Consider the following 16,241-nt stretch of genomic DNA (forward strand, 5'->3'; position numbering starts at 1 on the left):
AAAAAAAAAAAAAAAAAAATACAAAAAAAAAGATCCCTGGCTTCTTGCAGCTTCTAGTCTAGTTGTTTTTTTCCTGAACAGTGTTGTACAGTATCTAAAGTGTGAACTTTACAATCAGACAAATCTGGGTTCTGAGCTCCCAAATCTTCCATGTACTTAGTTGGGGCGTTAGTAAGCCAAACACTCTGATCCTCAGTATCCTCACTTAAAAATCCAAATTACCAGCCGGGCACAGTGGCTCATACCTGTAATCCCAGCACTTTGAGAGGCTGAGGCAGGCAGATCACTTGAGGTCAGGAGTTCGAGACCAGCCTGGGCAACATGGTGAAACCCCATCTCTACTAAAAATACAAAAATTAGCCAGGCTTGGTGGCGTGTGCCTGTAGTCCCAGCTGCTCGGGAGGCTGAGGCGGGAGAATCGCCTGAACCTGGGAGGTGAATGTTGCAGTGAGCCAAGATCGAGTCACTGCACTCCAGCCTAGGCAACAAGAGGGAGACTCCATCTCAAAACAAACAAACAAACAAATAAAAAATCCAAATTACCTGCCCTGCATGGTTGCTGTAAAAATTAACTACATGTTATGTATTTCATCGAGTCTACAAAGTACTTTCCCCCCATGTTTTAACATTTCTGAAATAGGGATCTATTTTACAATCAGTGGCATCTTGCAGTTACTGTCATCCAGGTGGCAGTCAGGACATAGGGTCACTGCCCACTCATGTGTGATCTCACTTCGAATGAGTCATGTGCACTGTTGACATACTGAGCCTAACTGCCACTTTAAATGTCTTCAAAAAGATGACACGATAACTTGGTATTAAAACCGAAAGACATGGGAACAGTAGCAGGGCATAAATTTTATTAGAGAAGCAAATATCTACCATTGGAAAAATGACCTTAACCAACCGAGGCCCTTACAGAACCTGGGTATAAAAGACAGCCCATGTGGATGAAGCTGCATGATGTGTTGTTATTACTGAGATTCACGGGGAAAAAATGGCCTGAGGTTGAGTGAGAGAACAGCAGGATTAAAATTTGCAGAACAGGTAATAGATGCTTAGAGGAGATTCCTGGAGACAGTGGTGTGCCCTCTTTTAAGAAACGCCACATCAACAACGCTCTTGGTGGCACAGAGAATGATACTGTGTGGAAAACCACCCACATGAAGAACTCCGAGTCCAAAAAGATTCTGAAGAATCAGACTCTTGGAGAAACTTTAGGAACATCTTAGTCAATCTATTTCTCTTTATATTTTCCCTCTTTTGTATGCCAAAGAGTGATATGATAAAAATCAATGTCTAAACGAATCTAGAAGAGCTCTTTCAATAAGTATATAATTAAAATACTAAATGACGGAAAGCACTTGTGAAGCCGGGCACGGTGGCTCATGCCTGTAATCCCAACACTTTGGGAGGCCGAGGTGGGTGGATCACGAGGTCAGGAGTTCGAGACCAGCCTGGCCAACATGGTGAAACCCCATCTCTACTAAAAAAAATACAAAAATTAGCTGGTGTGGTGGCATGCACCTGTAATCCCAGCTACTCAGGAGGCTGAGGCAGGAGAACTGCTTGAACCAGAGAGGCGGAGGTTGCAGTGAGCTGAGGTTGTGCCACTGCACTCCAGCATGGGTGACAGAGTGAGACTCCATCTCAAAAAACAAAAAAACAAACAAAAAAACCCACTTGTGTCAGAAGTACAATTGGCAAGATTTTCTTCTTTCTTACTAATGTGTAAAATCACTGTGTATCTTACCATCAACATCTTAGACTCAATAAAATATGGCAATATTTGTGATCACATAACAACGATGAACATTCAAGAAAGGGTAGCAATTTTTTTCATGCTTGGTGAACATCAAACACATTTTTTAGTACATGGCAAGCACTGGGGAGAAAAAGGTGAGCAAAAATCTCTGCTCCCAGAGAACTCACAATCTAGTTGGAGAGATGACACCCCACTTTGCAGCTCACCCCATGGCGACACTTGCAGGGTGAGAGTGACAGTGATGAAGAGTGAGGGGAATTAGGAAGGAAGGATAAACCCCTACTTTTCCAGCTAGTTCAGCGATAAGGCTGGGCAGGCGCCAGACAATGGAGTATCCCAGTGTGCCAGCCTCCACCATCACCTGCCCTCCTAGGAGTCCTGAGTTCCCATTGTGCCCTTCACCCCACAGCCCTACCCACTCACCATCCACCAGCCTCCCCGACAACATCACTAAGCCCTTCTCAGCTAAACCCAACATCTAGAACTCCCAGGGACTTAGGATGCAGGAGCTCCTGCCTTCATCAGCTGCACACAGAGGTGGAGGAAGAGGCCCAGATTCAGCTTCAAAGGGAATCCCAGGCTGAACTACAAACACAATTTCACTTAAAATGTTGTGACACACAGTGGTTAAGTTCCACAGCACTGTTGGTACATTATTAACCTCAGACACATTAAGAAGCAACAAAGGTTTCTGTACTGGCCTCACACCTCAAATGCCAGACACGTCATTATTGATAAGGAAAGAAGTGTACCACATTCCAGACAATGCACTTACAAATAAACTTTTCCGGCTCATTATGAACTAACTAGCACAAACGGTGGGCTCTCTCCCTGAAATCCAACTCTAGACATGCTATGGAAAGAAGTTATAGGGAGACTGATGAGCCTGCAAGATGAACATAAAAACTGAGGACAAAAACGGAGGAGGGTGAGTGCCAGTCTGGGGAGGGGGTTGTGGATGGGCCCAGGGAACAGCCCAGACAGACGGGGACCAGGTTCCACAGAAGAGAGTGGGTGGTGGAGGCAGAATTTTTCTGTTGTTCTCTCTCTGATATTACCCTGAGCTCCCGCCACCCACCCCACAATCCTACCCCCTCACTACCCACCAGCCTCATTCCTAACATCACTAAGCCCTTCTCAGCTAAAGCCAACATCCAGAACCCCCCAGGACCTAGGACTCAGGAGCCTAGTGTGCCAGCCTCCACCACCACCTGCCCTCCTAGGAGCCCTGAGTTCCCATCGTGCCATTCACCCCACAGCCCTACCCACGCACCATCCACCTGCTGGGGTAAAATGCGGCAAAAATTAAGCAATATCTGCTGATGCACCCATCGACACTGCAATATAGAAACATAGCAAACGATGAGTGCAAAAAATCAAATCATAACAACAACAAAAAAATTAACACAGCAGCCAGCTCTGTGCTGCCTGGCAGTGGAAAAACCTCAAGGCAGCAAAAAAGGCTGGGTAGGGTGTAAATAGCAGATGCCAGGAGGCTGGCAAGGTGCTGGGCACTCTCCTGCCACACTCTCCTGCCACACACTCCCCCGCTGCAGAGCTAGCAAAAACATATGTTCAGACAGGAAGCTTCCTCTAGGGGAAAAGGCGTAGCTGACCCAGAGACTCTGGCCTGATACACAAGCAATTGCTCATTTTTTAAAATTTAATATTTCACCTTTCTTTCAACGAATATGCACTAGCTATATGGTGATTTTTGCTGACCCAAGCATAAAAAGAGCATTCTTCAGGAATATTTATATAGCAATTAGTCTCCATTTAAAGAAATGATACTTGGGCTTGGTTTAAGTGAATTACCATAAATACTACAGGCCTTGGGCTGGATTTGCACATATTTGTATTAGAGTCGTCTTTGGAATCAGACAGCCTAGCTTCAAAGCTTGGATTTACCACTTATAGCTTTTGGCAATTTGCTTAATCTCTCTGAGCTCCACCTTCTTCATATATAAAGATAAAGAACTAAGAATATTAGATATTTAACAAATAGGAAGGCCTGGCACAGTGGCTCATGCCTGTAATCCCAGCACTTTGGGAGGCCAAGGTGGGTGGATCACTTGAGGTCAGTAGTTCGAGACCAGCCTGGCCAACATAGTGAAACCCCATCTCTACTAAAAATACAAAAAAAAAAAAAAAAAAAAATTAGCCGAGCGTGGTGGTGCGTGCCTGTAATCCCAGCTACCCAGGAGGCTGAGACACAAGAATCACTGGAACCCGGAAGGCAGAGGTTGCAGTGAGCTGAGATTGTGCCACCACACTCCAGCCTGGGTGACAGAGTGAGACCCTGTCTCAAAAAACAAAAACAAAAACAAAACAATGGTAAATTGTGCGTAACACAAAACACCTGTATGTCAAGAAACAGAAAACACACCTTCTAAACTCATACTTAAGATTAGATTCTACCTGGTAACTAAAAAAATAAGTGATTTTACTCTGTGTATAGAGAAAACACATCTTAAGATACTGAGTTATAAAAAGGAAGAAAGATACTAGGAAATCAAATTCTATGGCATAGAATAACGGAACTAATTTCAGAATTAGAAGAGAAATTCTAGGCCCACAGTTCTGAAATATGTTCAGATGACAGGGACCCTGAAGACATAGCACCATGAAATATTAACAGCTGACATGTTATGTTATAATAGCATTTGTTATGAACCAGGCATGTTCCCTAAAAAGGAAGGGAACTCTGGCACATGGTTCAACAGGGAGGAATCTTGAGGACGTTACACTAACCACACATATTGGTTCATTTAATCCTCACAATAACTTCTGAAGTAGGCACATTATATCTCTACTTTACAAGTGATGGATGGAGACAGAAAGAGGCGAAGCGACTTCACCTGGGTAACAGAGCTAGGAAGCAGAGGAGCTACAATGTAACCTGGGCACGAGGCTGCCTAGCCCACATGCTCAGCCACAAATCTACACTGCTTCTCTTCCCACAAACTAAGAACACTTGACCTCCATGATGATTCCAGTATAAATGACTCCACTAATGAACCATGTAACAATCATACCAAACCTTTTTTTTTTTTTTCTCGAGATGGAGTTTCCCTTGTTGCCCAGCATGGAGTGCTGTGGCACGATCTCAGCTCACTGCAACCTCTGCCTCTTGGGTTTAGGAGACTCTCCAGCCTCAGCCTCCTGAGTAGCTGGGATTATAGGTGTCCACCACCATGCCTGGCTAACTTTTTGTATTTTTAGTAGAGACGGGGTTTCGCGATGCTGGCCAGGTTGGTCTCGAACTCCTGACGTCAGGTGATCCACCCACCCTGGCCTCCCAAATTGCTGGGATTATAGGCGTGAATCACGGCACCCGACCCTTTTTTTTTTTTAAGTGTTAAATGAAGGAAGATTAGGTAGTCCAAAGCTTTCCACCAACTTTTTTGCCAGTTGTTCACTTGTCACATCCTAATGCTGACTAAAATTGTGTCCGAAATTGGTGGGTTCTCGGTCTCACTGACTTCAAGAATGAAGCCGCGGACCCTCGCGATGAATGTTACAGCTCTTAAGGTGGCGCGTCTGGAGTTTGTTCCTTCTGATGTTCAGATGTGTTTGGAGTTTCTTCCTTCTGGTGGGTTCGTGGTCTCTCTGGTTCAGGAGTGAAGCTGCAAACCTTCGCGGTGAGTGTTACAGCTCTTAAAAGCAGTGTGGACCCAGAAAGAGCAGTAACAAAATTTATTGCAAAGAGCAAAAGAACAAAGCTTCCACAGTTCGGAACAGGACCCAAGCGAGTTGCCACTGCTGGCTCCCGCAGCCTGCTTTTATTCTCTTAGCTGGCCCCACCCACATCCTGCTGATTGGTAGAGCCGAGTGGTCTGTTTTGACAGGGTGCTGATTGGTGCATTTACAATCCCTGAGCTAGATACAAAGGTTCTCCACCTCCCCACCAGATTAGTTAGATACAGAGTGTCGACACAAAGGTTCTCCAGGGCCCCACCAGAGCAGCTAGATACAGAGTGTCCATTGGTGCATTCACAAACCGTGAGCTAGACACAGGGTGCTGATTGGTGTGTTTACAAACCTTGAGCTAGATACAGAGTGCCCATAGGTGTATTTACAATCCCTGAGCTAGACATAAAGGTTCTCCAAGGCCCCACCAGAGCAGCTAGATACAGAGTGTCGATTGGTGCACTCACAAACCCTGAGCTAGACATAGGGTGCTGATTGGTGTGTTTACAATCCCTGAGGTAGACATAAAGACTCTCCATGTCCCCACCAGACTCAGGAGCCCAGCTGGCTTCACCCAGTGGATCCCGCACCGGGGCCGCAGGTGGAGCTGCCTGCCAGTCCCGGTGCCCTGCTCCTGCACTCCTCAGCCCTTGGGTGGTCGATGGGACCGGATGCCGTGGAGCAGGGGGCGGCGCTCGTCGGGGAGGCTCGGGCCGCACAGGAGCCCATGGAGGGGGTGGGAGGCTCAGGCATGGCGGGCTGCAGGTCCCGAGCCCTGCCCCGCGGGAAGGCAGCTAAGGCCCGGTGAGAAATCGAGCGCAGCGCCAGTGGGCCGGGACCCAGTACACCCTCCGCAGCCACTGGCCCGGGTGCTAAGCCCCTCACTGCCCGGGGCCGGCAGGGCCGGCCGGCTGCTCCGAGTGCGGGGCCCGCCAAACCCACGCCCACCCGGAACTCCAGCTGGCCCGCAAGCGCCGCGCGCAGCCCCGGTTCCCGCTCACGCCTCTCCCTCCACACCTCCCTGCAAGCTGGGGGAGCCGGCTCTGGCCTTGGCCAGCCCAGAAAAGGGCTCCCACAGTGCAGCGGCGGGCTGAAGGGCTCCTCAAGTGCCACCAAAGTGGGAGCCCAGGCAGAGGAGGTGCCGAGAGCGAGCGAGGGCTCTGAGGACTGCCAGCACGCTCTCACCTCTCAAAATGACTGGCAACAATAGCAACAAAGAGTTAACAAAAATTTGTGAGACTGAAAATTCAAAATTAAACAAATTCTATCCTTGATTTCTATTAAATGAAAGACACCTCTGTCCAGCTCTAGAACACTAGTGTTTTAGGGAGGACAGTTTGAGAACAGATCATCTAGAACAACTTCTATTTTATAAAATCACGTCAAGTTCACAGCAAGCAAAAGGCAACACCAGAATCAGAGGCTGAGACTTCTAACACTCTTACCCCAGGTCACAGTGTGGCCACAGGACTGATCATGGAAAGGATTTAGAGGAGTCTTCAACAAGAGATTCCTGATTCTGCATAACACTGTTTAGCTTAGCTTTGTCTTTCTTTCTTTAAGCTTGTGGCCCTTGACTGCCCGCTTAGAGAAACAGTCCTGCACTCTGTAGCCCAAGTCAAGGAAAAGTGCTTTACCAGCCATCACAATAGTCCAGCAAAGTCAGCAACCTCTGTTTAAGAGCTAATGAGATTCGAGAGGGCAGTGATCCGGACATAAAACTCGTCCTTCAAAAACCCAGGCCTTTGAAGGTGGTCTCCTGGCAAGAGACGAGCCCTCCCTCCTTGTTACAAAAATGTTTTTCACTTTTTTAGAACCTTTTTCTTCCTTTATTTGTATTTTCTCTTTCCTTTGTCTAAGATAAAAGTTCTAGGATACAAATTAGCTCATTACAAAATACCCACTTTGAAAATTTTAGAGTAATCCTATGAGATTATAAAAGCTCCGAATAACAACCACACATCAAAGAAAAGCTTGATGCAGAGTAGTGAAGGAGAAAAGCAGTGTCACAGGAAGGCCCAAATTGGCAACCTGCTAGGGTAAAAAGTGGTGAAAATTAAGCAATGTCTGTTAACAGTTCTATGCAAATGTTCAAGGTCTGTGAACCAAAAACAGTGAATTAAGTTAAGCTAGTTGGCAATGAATGAGGACCTGCATAACTGAGCTAAGGAAACCAATGAGGTAAGAGGCACCAAGCTAGAACCTTCCCAGCAAGAACTGGCACAAGACAAAAGACAACTTAGATATGAATTAAATTCCAGATGCAGATTTTAATGTATTTGATGATATTTTGAATGTATACTCCCTTTAAAACTATGTTACTCACCATCTTTTGATTCCCAGAAAAATAGAAAAGCATATTTACTCATAATTAAGTTGAAATAAATTACGCTGAAATAAAATAAAAATTTAAGCAACCATCTGTTACAATGTCGGTGATTTAAAAAAGCAAGGAAACAAAACTAAATGCATTTAGACATACCAGTTACCCCTTTGTGAAATAAGCTCATCAAAGTCCCTTTTCAGCTCTATAATTGAGATGAAATGATTTTTTAAAAAAATCATGGTACTTGAAGAAACAGAACAGTGTAAGATAAAACATCGATGAAGACTCTTATGTAGATATAAAGATAAGACTTGTATCCAGAAGACTTGCATCCAAAATTCTAAACATTTTGGAGCTAGGTAGGACAAGAACTATGTTTGATTTGACTTTGAACTACAACATTCCTCTGCCTTGCCTAGCTCAAGGCATTCCAGCATTCTGCATTCCCAGCGCGCTCAGCAGTGCAGAGTGGAGGGGCCAGGCACCCACTGGAGCCACCCAGCCCGGCTTCCAGCCCCGCCTCCAGCTCGCCAGCAGCTGACCTGGTACGAATTGCCCAGCCTCTCTGTGGCTCAACTCTATCACCTGTAATATGGAGACAAGAACAGTATCTCCTTCACAGAGGTGTAAACAGGACTAAATGATATATTATTTGCAAAGTGCTGAGAACAGAGGCTAGACTATGGTAAGCACTTATATATGTTACATGAAAGAAATAATGACCAGGGTCATTTCTGAGACACAAATTTTAAATGGTAGAGCAAGAAGAAACTAGGGGAAAGAAAGGAATACAAAAGGAAAGAGAAGAAAAGAGAGGAAAGCAATGGAAAAACAGAAGGAAAAAAGAGTATTCCAGAAGAGAGCAATAACATTTAGAGGAAATGACATGAGAGGACAAGAGGAATAAATGGAGTGGGAGTGGGGAAGAGTCTAAGAAAGAAGGAACTGGATAAACAGCAAACAGAATAAGTAGAAGGTGAGGGGGAGGGAGAGAAAGAAAAACTAAAGAAAAGAGAAACATGAATCAGATTGTTCTGAGCTAACTAGATAGGAATTAGAAGTGACAGTGGAAGAGTCTAAAAGATCATTCCCATGAGCAAGACCTCCTGAGTTGAAATCCACTCCACAGTTACATCTGAGGACCAGGATATGGGGACACTTGCCAGGCGCCCACCATTCTCAGACGCCTGAAGACACGAACGGCACCTCAATAAAGTACCCGATATGCTGCTCTTCAAAATGCCAACGGTGCCCATCCATTGAGGAATGGGTCAACAAAATGTGGTCTGTACATACAGCGGAATATTATTCAGCCTTAAAAAGGAAGGGAATTCTGGCACATGCTTCAACAGGGAGGAACCTTGAGGACATTACGCAAAGTGAGATAAGCCAGACATTAAAGGGTAAGTAACGTATGGCTCCACTTACATGAGGTAACTGGAATAGGCAACTCCAGAGACAGAACGTAGAACAGTGGTTACCAGGGGCCAGGGCAGGGGAACAGGGAGTTATTGTTCAATGGGGATGGAGTTTCCTTGGGGTAAAAGACTTCGGAAAACGGGTGATGGTGATGGGTGCACAACAATGTGAATGTACTTAATGCCACTAAATTTTACACCTAGGCCGGGCATAGTGGCTCACGCCTGTAATCCCAGCACTTTGGGAGGCCGAGGCAGGTTAATCACCTGAGGTCAGGAGTTCGAGACCAGCCTGGCAAACACAGTGAAACCCCATGTCTACTAAAAATACAAAAATTAGCCGGGTGTGGTGGCAGGCGCCTGTAGTCCCTACTCGGGAGGCTGAGGCAGGAGAATTGCTTGAACCTGGGGAGGCGGAGGTTGCAGTGAGCTAAGATCACGCCATTGCACTCCAGCCTGGATAACAGGCGCGAATCTCCATCTCAAAAAAAAAAAAAAAATTTACACCTAAAAATAGTTAAATGGTAAATTTCACTTTCTGTATATATTTTACTGCTATAAAAAACGTAAATAAAAACTGCTGGAGATGGCCCTGGTAGTAATGACCATCCCACTCCCCCATGGTGGGAATGGGACTTCACTGGCACCTTTCCCATCATGACAATGAATAAACCCTTGCCACCCCAGGGCCACTACTGCCCACATTCAAGGCAAACCCTGCCTCCCACTGGCCCTTCCTCTGCCCAGCCACACTGACACCATTCCCTTCCTGCCACCATTGCACTCTCTCCCAGCTCAGGTCAGCAGAGCTCGTCTCCAACCCACCGCCCTCGAATTGCTGGGAGCCAGTCACTGCTCCTGGAACAGGGTGGCTGCACCAAGTGCCTTCCAAGGTGCCTGGCACATAGAAGGTGAACAATCAATAGCAGTGACTGCTGTTACTGCCAATGTGCTATCAAACCCCAGTCTCACTATCCCACTTCCTAAGCTGGTGTATTTAGTTGTACTAGAGGTGTGGTCATGGGGAAGAGGCAATGATATTTGGTCTCCTACAGTACCTCATCCACACATGGTATCTCCAAGGTTTCTCAGGGTGAAGGGAAGCAGAGCAACTAGAGGGTGACATGGAAGGTCCTGTCCAGTTCATCAATGGGTCTCTTCCTGTTAAAGGCCTGATCAGCATAGGCCATCCTGTGGACTATCCCAGCTGCTCCTCTTTTTCCCCACCCCTTGGCTTCCTGAGCATAAACTCTCAGGCTCTGATTCTAGGTTTCCTTCTTGGATCTCTGACCCGATTCACCTTGGGTGTTGCTCCATGCCCTTTATACAAGATTTGTGAAACTCCATACCCCACTGGCCAACTAGAACCCACCATCAAGCAAAGGCTGTCGCTCTGGCACTGTGTCTTCAAGCATGGCCAAGGGGAAGAGAGTAGGTACAGGACCCATCAGAGGGACGGGATGTGAGGACAGCCAACATGCACTGAGTGCTTACCATGAGCTAGGCCCTGGTCTAAGCAGCTAACATTCATCAGTTCAGTCCATTTAATGGTCACGACAACTCAATGAAGTTGTTTAAAACTTATGTTCAGAAAAGAAATGACAGCACAGAACAATAAGCTAGTGCTCTACTCCGAGCAGCTGCTGATGACCACATGACTGAGAGGTGTCACATTAAATCACAGAGCTACAAAATCAGACCAAGAAGAATGAAAATAAAGAGCTTCTATTATGTTCATTCACTTGGAAGGAACATAATAGAAGGAGAGAGTTTCCATTTAACTGATTTCTGGAACAAATAATTTTAGAACTCAGAAAAGAAAAAATAATGGACTTAGTTCTAAATGGTGAATAGAAACTGGCAGCAGAATTAGTGATGAACAAATAACAAAATAATACAAATTCCAGCACAAATCCCCATATGAGATGGGGAAGCCCAAATCCTCCATAACATGTTTCTCAAATTTTAAAAGATTAAAAACCAACCATTAGCACTCCTGAGAAAAGATAAAAATGACTAGTTATGAAAAACAACTCCCTTCACCTTGCCTGGCAAGGTTCGTTCCAAGAGCCCTCCCAGATGCTGTTTCACGTGCCCCTCACCCCCACCATGTGACACAGCCAAGGTGGCCTTCTTCTCTACATCTTACAGAGAAAGAAGACAGCAACGTCACTTGCTCATTCCACTGTCCAGGGTCTGGCCAGCCTGAGTCCCTCCAGCAGACAGAGCACAGTGCCCCTCTTATCGTACCACTCTGACCCCAGCTAAAGAGCTACTAAAGCCTAGAAATTGGAGCAGAATAACATGACTAAAATACACACACACACACACACACACACACACACACACACACACATTGAGACGCAGTCTCACTCTGTCGCCAGGCTGGAATGCAGTGGCGCGATCTCGGCTCACTGCAATCTCCGACTCCCTGGTTCAAGCGATTATCCTGCCTCAGCCTCCCCAGTAGCTGGGATTACACGCACCCGCCACCATGCCCAGCTGATTTTTGTATTTTTAGTAGAGACTGGGTTTCACCCTGTTGGCCAGGATGGGCTCGATCTCCTGACCTCATGATCTGCCCGCCTCGGCCTCCCAAAGTGCTGGGATTACAGGTGTGAGCCACTGTGCCCAGCCTAACATTTTTTTAAATTCCACTAAGAAGTAAACTAAACATACCTTTAGTTAGGGAAAATATGCCTGAGGAACTGAAGTAAAGAAGCAGGGAGGCCAGGCGCGGTAGCTCATGCCCATAATCCCACCACTTTGGGAGCATGAGGGGGGTGGATGACTTGAGCCCGGGAGTTCGAAACCAGCCTGAACAACATGGGGAAACCCCACTTCTACAAAAAATGCAAAAAACTAGGCAGGCATGGTGGTGTGCACCTGTTGTCCCAGCTAAGTCGGGAGGCTGAAGTGGGAGGAACATTTGAGCACGGAAGGTTGAGGTTCCAGTGAGTGCGGTGAGATCGCACCACTGCACTCCAGCCTGGGCGACAGAGCGAGATACCCTGTCTTTAAAAAAAAAAAAAAGAAGAAGAAAGAAAGAAAGAAAGCAGGGAAACCAGGCTTTCATAAAGGATTTCAACAATTTTTTTTTTAAGAAAAGCTAATAAGCCTTTGATTAGGTTCCAAATAAAATTGTTTTGCTTTTCGGTTAAGCCATTATGGATGTGGGGTATTTCTACATAAACAGAGAGGTCTGAAGATAAAGATAAAAGAAATGAGGCTGTGATAATGCTGGGACACTCCAGGCGTGTCTAGGGGCCACTCACATTGACCAGTTGTTTCACGTGTGGACCGTGAGGCACATGAGGAGCTCTGGAAGCTCCAAGGCACAGGACTCCTCCAGATGATGTGAGTTTATGCCACTGGGAAAAAACTCCAAAAAAGCCTTCAGAAACTGGGTGAGCAATGGCAGATACATTTCAGAGAAAGTCATGCTTCTGATATGAGACTGAGCTATGTGTTACAGTCTAAAGCCTAGTGTGTAGCATGTCCTAAAGAAATGTTCCTGACTTGTCTCTGGCTGTCATCAAGGAAGATACTGTATAACCAGAAGAGAACTGAACTAAGGTTTCAAGGCTTCAAAACAAACCAACCGGGTGAGAAAACACAGGATGACAGAAACAAGTCCAGCAGTGAAGCCCGTCGGGCAGGTCTGAGACGGTGACCTCCGCCTGCTTCTCCCTCTCCATGAGGTGTCCCTTTGCCCTGCCACTTCCCATGCAGAAATCTTCACACCAGGCAGTAATGCCTCCTACTTTCCTTGTGCACAAAGGGCTGCAGAGACTATCAGCTCAGGTTTCCCATCAGGGTGTGGCACACCTTTCTTCATGCCTCCAAGGAGGCACGCAAGCAAATCTTTCTTCATGTTCACCCAAGAAATGTGGACTTTTCCCTAATTCAATTAAGAACTTTTCATGTACCAGAAAACAAAGAGCGATCCTCCCATCCCATTTGAGAGTTTGTTAGCGATGCATCAGGGCCCCATCAGGTGTTTCAAAGGGGCTCCTGCCATTCACTCAGACAGAAGAAACATGAGGCTGAGACACTTGTTGGGGGTCCTAGCCCGACAATCCTACATGAAAATCCTTGAGAGTTCAAAAGGAACCAACATTCAGTGCGAGTTCTAAAGAATGATAAACCTTGATGTTTGCCTTTTTCTTTTTATAAAGAGTAGCAGCTGGTTGGCTGGTAAAATGTGAAGGTAATTTCACAAAGAAATCTGTCAGGAGTTCTCTGTTCTAGCCTCACAAGATAGTAGGTGGGAACCTCAAAGCACCAGAGTGCATCACGTGCCTGCAAAAAACTGCACAAATCCTAAGCGTCCAACCTGACAGCTGCTCTCAGAGGAAATGCCTCTGGCTCGAGGAGCAGAACTCCACTAACACCCAGAAGCTCCTGTGCCCTCTCCCCAGGATACCCACCATCCTCCCCAGGATCCACCCAGCCTCTGGTGGGCTGCAGAGGGCAGAGCAGCGCAGTTCGGAGCTCACCTGAGGCTGGTTTGCAGTCTTTCTGACTGTAAGACTCAGTCAGCTCCAGGGTGTGACCTTCCAGGGTTGCAAGGGAGACTGTGAGGTGCATCCTAGAGGCCCCTGTCCTTGGTGGGTCTTCTACTCCGGTTTCTGTCTCCCCAGCAACTTGAAACTACTGAAAACCCCGCTCTTCTATCCCACTGTGTTTTGACTTGTTTTTTTGACCAGCACAGTCTGGTAAGCAAAGCCCTCGAGGAGAAACCAGTGCTGGACTTGAGGCTCACATCCCCATCCCTTCCCGGCCTCGGATTCTGCCCCTCCTGTTCTAACTGCACGTCCCCATCCCTTCCCGGCCTCGGATTCTGCCCCTCCTGTTCTAACTGCACGTCCCCATCCCTTCCCGGCCTCGGATTCTGCCCCTCCTGTTCTAACTGCACGTCCCCATCCCTTCCCGGCCTCGGATTCTGCCCCTCCTGTTCTAACTGCACGTCCCCATCCCTTCCCGGCCTTGGATTCTGCCCCTCCTGTTCTAACTGCCTTCACAGCCCTTCAGGCCCATCCTTTACCTCCTCCGCCCCAGGAGATTACCTGGAGCTCTGCAGGCTTCTCTGCCTCTCGGCAGCCCCTTCCGACCTTCAGTTCCTTAGGCATATGTCCCCTAACTAAAACTGTGTTGATTTTACTTCCAAATGGAATTTAGTTGCCAGGAAAATGTAAATTAAAGCCACAATGAGATGCACTTTCCATGCACTAGGATGGCTTGAATCAAAAAGTCACATAAGTGTGGCCAGGATGTGCTGAGATCAGAGCCCTCACAGGCTGCTGGTGGGAAGGTAAAGGCTGCAACCACTTTGGAAAACAACCTGGCAGTTCCTGGAACAATTACACATCATAGTTACCGTACGACCAAGCAATTCCACTGCTAGGTACAGACCCTAGAGAAAGGAAAACATGAATCTACACAAAGACTTAGACACAACGTTTATGGCAGTGTTATTTATCATAGCCAAAAGGGGGAAACAACCCAAGTGTGAATTAATGCAGGAGTCTCCAATCCTGACCCCCGGGCCGCACACAGGTACCAGCCCTGTGGCCTAGGAGGACAACAGCAGCGTTGGACTCTCATAGGAGCAGGGACCCTGTTGTGAACCGTGCATGTGAGGGATCAAGATGCTCACTCCTTTTGAGAATCTAACTAATGTCTGATGATCTGAGGCATTAGTTAGATTCTCAGCTTCATCCCCAAACCGTCCCCAACCCCTTGTCCATGGAAAAATTGTCTCCCACAAAACAAGTCCTGGTTGGGGACCGTGGCATTAGTGGACAAATGCATAAACGAAATGTGGTATATCCATACAATGGAATATTTATTATTTGACCACAACAAGGAACAAAGTATTGATCCATGCTACAACATAACTGAACTCTGAAACATTATGCTAAGTGAAAGAAGCCAGTCATAAAAGACCACATACTATATTTTTAAAGTCCAAACCAGGGAAATCTATAAAGACAGGAAGTAGATTAGTGATTTCTTAGGGTCAAGAGAGGATGGGAAGATGGAGAGATAGCTAAAGGGTATGACATTTCTGGTTTTTTTTTTTTTTTTTTTTTTTGAGACAGAGTTTCACTCTTGTTGCCCAGGCTGAAGTGCAGTGGCACGACCTTGGCTCACTGCAACCTCCGCCTCCCAGGTTCAATTGATTCTCCTGCCTCAGCCTCCCGAGTAGCTGGGATTACAGGCACGCACCACTAGGCCCAGCTAATTTTGTATTTTTGGTGCAGATGGGGTTTCACCATATTGGTCAGGCTGGTCTCCAACTCCTGACCTCAGGTGATCCGCCTGCCTGGGCCTGCCAAAGTGCTGGAATTACAGACGTGAGCCACCGTGCCCGGGCTATGATGTTCCTTTTTCAGGTGATGAAAATGTGTCAAAATTGTTTGTGATGATGGTTGTACATATCTATAAGTATGCTAAAAAAAAAGTGAATTGGGAAAAAATTCTGACAGTACAGAATTGTTTGAAATAAAAAGTAAAAGTTACCCTCTCTCCCACCCCAACCCATTCCCTAGATATTGCCATTGCTGACGTTTTAGTGTCTGTCTTTCCACTGATCTATCATATATAAACACAACACACATAAACTAGCTGTCTTTATATACAAATGTACTCATGGAGAAATGTAACCATACTTTTTTTTCCATTATCTTATATATAGAAATATACTTTAACTTAACAGTATGCTGTGGACACCTTTTCAGACACTGAAAGTCTCTGCAGTAATCTCATTGCTTTCAACGTACAGATGTGCCAATCATTTATTTAAATACTCCCCTGATGGGCCAGGTGCGGTGCCTCATGACTGCAATCCCAGCACTTTGGGAGACCGAGGTGGGTAGATCACCTGAGGTCAGGAGTTCAAGACCAACCTGGTCAACATGGCGCAACCCCGTCTCTACTAAAAATACAAAAATTAGCCAGGCATGATGGCGGGCACCTGTAATCCCAGCTACTCAGGAGGCTGAGCCAAGAGAATTGCTTGAACCTGGGAGGTGAAGGT

General features: G+C 46.4%; 1 protein-coding gene across 4 annotated transcripts in view; it reads right to left on the reverse strand.

Annotated features, from left to right (window-relative positions):
• The window catches only part of PRDM10 (PR/SET domain 10), a 104,263-nt gene that overhangs the window by 66,227 nt on the left and 21,795 nt on the right, over nucleotides 1–16,241 (reverse strand). The window lies entirely within an intron of this gene.

Source organism: Pan paniscus, chromosome 9, assembly GCF_029289425.2.
Source record: "Pan paniscus chromosome 9, NHGRI_mPanPan1-v2.0_pri, whole genome shotgun sequence".
Classification (NCBI taxonomy): domain Eukaryota; kingdom Metazoa; phylum Chordata; class Mammalia; order Primates; family Hominidae; genus Pan; species Pan paniscus.